General features: G+C 38.9%; 1 pseudogene; it reads left to right on the top strand.

Annotated features, from left to right (window-relative positions):
• LOC119360822 overlaps positions 1 to 6,520 on the top strand; it is a 35,388-nt pseudogene that overhangs the window by 10,352 nt on the left and 18,516 nt on the right.

Here is a 6,520-nt window from a genome sequence, read left to right as displayed (position 1 = left end):
CTGCGCCGGCGGCCTAGACCCTGGGCCACCTCTTCCCGTCAGCGCTCGTCTGCAAGCTCCCGTCTCCATTGAGGTAGGGTCGTCCCCACACGCCCTGATGTAGGCCGCGCAGTTCCTCAATGCCCACGCGGCTCTCGCTCGCCGCCCTGTCTCCCTTTCCTTCCTCTGCCCGACCGCCAATCATCAATAGTCTCGCTCCATCGCAACCTCCAGCAGCCACACCGATTTTGTGCTCCATGTGCAAGTCTGCCTTCTGCCCATATGTGTGGCTGCATCAAGCTACAACGAACACCGTTCCTTAGCTCTCTCCTGAACTGCAGACTCATCAGTGTGTGAACCATCGAGGAATTTATCCTGGGAGGCAGTCCGTGCCTTTCTTCATTTTGCCTTGATTTTTGTGTGTCCACACTCTGCAGAATGTTTCTATTCTCTGCTTCAATTGAAGTAAAATATTTCTGTTTTAGACAAAATGCATGTACTAGTACACTCAAACTTCAGAGATGCCCATTTTGTTTCGGCACCCTGCTGGTATGCCATTCAACTTTGCCACCTCGAGCACCCTGTCGGGCCGCCGTTCAACTATACCAACTGGTGTCATTCAACTAAATCACCTAACGCCGCTCATCTCTATTTTTTCTTCCCAGCCAGCAACGAAAACGGGGCGATCGAGCCATCTCCTCAAGATGCTCCGTGTGCAGCCGCCGGCTTCTCGCATGCCATCGAACCCTTCCAACCCCGTGTGTGCCTTCTTCCTCCTGTGCACGATGGACTTCCCCCCGCGCAGCCTTTGACCTTCTTACTCATGTGCGGTTGCTGGCCAGCACTTGCGTTCTCGCCTACCCATTGTTCACTTTTGCTTCAGCCCATGTGGGACTGTTGCTTGAGAGCCTTGTGGTGCTTCTGCAATTGCTTACCTCTGCTACTATCCTTCTTCCATCTGATGTCACTGATGCTGCTCTCATTCAACATCACGTGGTTGTACAGGGCACATGGCAGGTCGAGTAGATTTCTCATGGTCGTTCGAATAAAAAATGACAGCCACATCGCGGTGGCCGGTGGCTAGAATGCATGGTCAAAACTAAAGTCCGAGTGTTGCTAGCTAAGTGCATTCAGAGTAAGACATTTACACTTCTCTTCAGGAAGGCATTTGTAAGTTTGGCCGTGGTTTTCCTTTTTCTTCAGGAAGACATTTGCTTCGAAAAGGAACTGCGTCTAGTTAGTACACTTATATTCTTCTTCAGTAAAAAAAGATGAAGTGCACTTAATAAGGAAGGCCTGGGATGCATCCATGTGGAATTGTATGAAAGAAGGAAGGAACGGTCTGGGTAGATGAGCAGTTCAAGTTGAACTCTCCCCTACACACACTTTGATTTTTATTTACAAGTATTCAATTTTTAGATGTTCTACAATCTGTGAACATAATCTGATCTTGTTTCATCCACTGATCCTGTTTATAGTCCTTGATCAACAATCACGGTTTAATTTTTACTATTTCTGCATTACCCAAAAAATGAAGGTACCATCCTAGCCATGGTGAAATCTTCCCCATCCCTGATGAATAGCGGCAAGCTCGATTTACTACTCTCTCAGGTTTGCAATCGTCCAATGGAAAAGTTTTCATTCCAAGTTTCCATTCACATGACATCATTTTTATTGACATTGTGGTAGGGAAAAATAGTATGTTTTCATCGAAAATCCTGATAACTTAGGCGCTATTGTGGACATGAGTATCCTATACGTAGACATGATATTTAATATTTACTTTGATAAAAATTCCAATTTTAAGAGAAAAAAAAGATACCCTGCTTATTTACTTAACTATTATATTGAGATACTGAACCACTTGATCCACAAACAGAATGAAAATTGCATGGTATCCTCAACGCTCATGCCTGACCCTAACTGTTGTGCCCAAAGACCGCCTAGACATTGCAGTCGCCCTTGCCCATGCGGCACTACCGTAACCTGCACCCTGCAAAAAAATTGCAAGTTCAGAATCAAATAAACAAGAAGTTCAAAAAGAACAGAGGTACCGCCTTCACTCATGTGCTTGCAAAATAGCTTGGTTGTAGCTCGCATGTTGTTTGCCAATGATCAATAAACATGTTTTGCCAGCGATCTTTCGTTTCTTCAGTAGCTCATAAACAATTGTCAAATGCTCATAACTTCATAATCATAAGTTGATAGTTGGCCTACAGGGACAACCATGCTGATGGCGATCGAAGAAGGATGCGGAAACATTATTATTGAGACTGAAGGCCAAGTTTTATGCACGATGTGGCAGGATCCCAGGGATTGTTCTGAGGCGGTCGATCCCAGGGATTGCACGATGTGTGTTTGTGTGTGTGTGTGTGCGTGTGCGTGTGCGTGTGCGTATGCGTGTGCGTCTGCGTGTGTGTGCTGTGCGTGTGCGTGTGTGTCCAGAAGTTCACAAAACCCCCAAAAGCCTATAAGTTAAAAGACAAAATAGTAGACAATTTTTTCGGTCTTTGAAACTAAACCAAGAAATTCAAATTTAAAATACATAGTAGGTCAATGTTTATAAAAAAATCAGGAATTTTTGTATCTAAAAAGAAAAACAAGAAGTTCAAATTAACATAACACATGACTTTGATGCCTATTTTTTTATAAAAATAACATTGTTTTACGGTTTCAAAAAATGGAAAAAAAGTATCTCAAATCAACCAAGAAGTCCAAACTATAAAAAATAAAGTTTGATATTTATAAAAAAACACAGATTTTCTTCGTTACTAAAGAATAAAATTAAAGAAGTTCAAATTAAAATAAAACGAGTAGTTTGATGTTTACGGAAAACTCAATCCATTTCTAGGAAAAATAAAAGTATGAGGTTTAATTTAAAAAAAGTGTTTGATGATTATTTGAAAACATTATTTTTTTCTAAGAATAAGACTAAGCAGTTCGATCTAAAATAACATAGAAGTTCGAAGTATATAAAAAACTCAGATTTGTTGCAAGAAGTTCACGTCCACCTCCGTGCACGGTTCAGAATTTATATTGCGGGACGTTCGACCTCCAATTACATGTTTTAAAAATGCAAAAAAATGATATCTGGCCCTTCAATTGCGTGTAATTCGACGCACACAAAAAATGTGACATAAGTTCATAGTGAAAACAACGAGAAGTTCAAGTATTGCAAGGAATGCATTTCAGGTGAGAATAAAAGTATAGAAAAATACAATTCTTTAATCAAATATAAAAAGGTGAAGTTCAAATTGAAATAACACAGAAGTTCGGAGTTTATTAAAACCTAGGATTTACCTGTTCAAAAAATAAAAAACATAACGCCTTTTTTTGCACTTTTAAAAATAACTCATAAATGAAAAAAATGGTTGCTAGAAGTTCAAGTGCTCGGCGAGGAAAAGTTGAAAAATTCTTCTGAGAAAGGTTCACCGTGTATTTAGATGTCCAAAATACATAAAAATATGTTACTTTTTGTGTTTTAAAATAGTTCTCTCAAATCAGAGAGAAGTTCAAAGTGATAACAACCGGAAGTTCACATACTACATGGTATGTATTTCATATAAGAAAAAATACAAAAAAAAGTGAAACAGGGTGAAGTTCAAACAGAGATGCCCCAGAAGTTCAATTACTTCACGTAGTGCAAAAAACACCACGTAAAAAATCAGCACGTCAAAAACAAAGTGAAGTTCGAACAGACCGTCCTAGAAGTTCAACTACTTCACGCAGAGCAAAAAACAACACGTTAAAAATAGTGTGAAGTTCGAACAGACGTGCACGAGAAATTCAACTACTTCATGCAATGTATTTCCATTCGCGATGAAGGCAGAAATCATAATCTCGTCATTTTCTAATTTACTTCAAAACAGTAGGAAATCATTTGTGTAAGTTCAAGTCCTTCATCGGAGAAAGTTCAAAAAAATATTGTGAGAGATTTGTAGAAAAGGAATATCATTTGTGTGACATTGACGAATGTATAAGAAAATTAAACAATGAAAATATGTCACGGAAGTTCAACGTGAAAACTGCTAGAAGTTCAACTACTACACGGAATGCATTCAAATGAAAAACTTTTAAAACCGTTGCGAGTATGAAAAAGTGATCAACACGGGAAAGTTGCGTGTCTACAACAGCTTTCCATCGGTATATCACTTGCTCAATTCCGGTGAGTGTTCCGGTGCGTGGATGGAGAGCCACGGGCAAAAAAAGCACGTGAAAAACAAAGTGAACTTCAAGGTTTCATATCGAGAAGTTCAGGTACTTCACGCGATGCATTTTTCACGAATCTGTTTCGTGATAAAGGCAGAACGAATGATCTCGCCATTTTCCAAATTACTTGAAAATGGCAGGGAATCACAGAAAACTATCAACATGAAAAAGTTTCGCATTTTCCTTAGCTTTTCAACGGTATATTATCTGCCCCATTCCGATAAAGTTTGTGGAAATTACAGCGAAAATACATTTTTAGCCATTTTGAAAACTGACGTAAAACAGTAAGGAATTGGGAGAAATAATATATACCAGAAAGTTTTGCATTTCCTCAAGCTTTCGAACGCCATATCATTTGTTGCATTCGGACATAGGGTTAAAAAATAGATCGAAAATACGAACTCGGTGAAACTTGTACCGTTTTCTAAATCACTTTTAAAACGTTCAAAATTAGAAAAAACTTTCTACATGAAAAAGTAGCGCATTTTCATAAGCTTTCCAACACCATATCATGTGCCTCAATTGGTTTAGCCGTTTAGAAAGGACATCGAAAATACGAACTCGGCTGTTCGGTTTGTGAAATTTTACGATTTTCTAAATTACTCTTTAACCGTAGGGAATTAGAGAAAACTTTCAACATGTGGAAGGAGCGGTTTTGCAGCAGCTTTCCAAAGCCATATTACTTGCCTCATTCCGATAAACGGTTTAGAAATGCGATCGAAATTACAATTCACGTTTTTTGTGTGAAGAAAAAAACAGTTTTCAAAACTGCTTTTAAACCGCTTACATTTTGCGAACAATTTAACTTGGGTCATGATACTCGTGTCCATAGCTTCCAATGGTATATAGCAAGCCCTATTTGGGCAATGTTGCGGGAAGTTCAACCTAGCACAAGGGGAAGTTCAGGTCGAACAACTCAGGCAGTAAAATCGCAAAAAACGCAAGTTCTTCACGACCCGAGTGCAAAATCCGCCTATGAGTGAGATTCCTATCTAAAAATGATTATTTAGTTGCTAAAAATCGTTTGAAGATTACACTTACATCACATGGAACACGACTAACCAAAAAAACTCGCGATAGAAGGCATGGTTGCGAAGATAGCCCGAAGGTCGGGTTCATACAGAGAGAAGTTCAGGCGCGCGTACAAACAAAAATACGTCACAGAAGTTCAACGTGAAAACAACATGAAGTTCAACTACTACGCTGAATGAATTTTAGATGAAAAACTTTTAAAATCGTTGCGAGTATGAAAAAATGATCAACACGGGAAAGTTGCGTGTTTACAGCAGCTTTCCATCAGTATATCACTTGCTCAATTCCGGTGAGTGGATGGAGAGCTAGGAGTAGTGGATAGAGATATGCGAGCAAAAAAAAGCACGTGAAAAACAGAGTGAAGTTCAAGTACACGTGCCGAGAAGTTCAGGTTCTTCACGCGATGCATTTTTGAAGAATCAGTTTCGCGATAAAGGCAGAACGAATGAGCTCGCCATTTTTGCAATTACTTGAAAACGGCTAGGAATCAGAGAAAACCATCAACATGAAAAAGTTTCGTATTTTCCATAGATTTTCAGCACTATATTGTTTGCCCCATTTCGATAAAGTATGTAGAAATTATGCCAAAAATACGTTTTTATCCATTTTCTAATTTGACTTAAAATTGTAAGGAATTAGGAGAAACAATATATACGAAAAAGTTTCGAATTTTCTCAAGCTTTCCAACGCCGTATTATTTTTTGCATTCGGCCGTACGGTTAAAAAATTATCTTGAAAATACGAACTCGGTGGAACTTGTACCGTTTTCTGAATTACTTTTAATCCGTTCCAAATTAGAAAAAGCTTTTAACATGAAAAAGTAGCGCATTTTCACAAGCTTTCCAATGCCATATCATTTGCCTCAAATGGATTAGCCGTTTAGAAATTACATTGAAAATACGAACTCGGCTGTTCGGTTTGCGAAATTTTACGATTTTCAAAATTACTCTTTATTCATAGGGAATTAGAGAAAACTTTCAACATGTCGAAGAAGAAGTTTTGCAACAGCTTTCCAATGCTATATTATTTACCTCATTCCGATAAACGGTTTAGAAATGCGATCGAAAATACGATTCACGTTTTTTGTATCAAGAAAAAACGGTTTTCAAAACTGCTCTTAAACCGCTTACATTTTGCCAAAAATTTAACTTGGATCATAATATTGGTGTCCATAGCTTTCCAACGGTATATCGCAAGCCCCATTTGGACACTTTTTAGCTGAAGTTCAACCCAGTACAGAGGGAAGTTCAGGCGCATTACTCAGGCAGTTCAGGTTATGATCAGAATTTCTGATCCCGTG

The sequence above is a fragment of the Triticum dicoccoides genome, chromosome 2B (assembly GCF_002162155.2).
Source record: "Triticum dicoccoides isolate Atlit2015 ecotype Zavitan chromosome 2B, WEW_v2.0, whole genome shotgun sequence".
Taxonomy (NCBI): domain Eukaryota; kingdom Viridiplantae; phylum Streptophyta; class Magnoliopsida; order Poales; family Poaceae; genus Triticum; species Triticum dicoccoides.
Note: the sequence above shows the minus strand (reverse complement) of the source record. Positions and strands in the feature narration are given on the sequence as shown.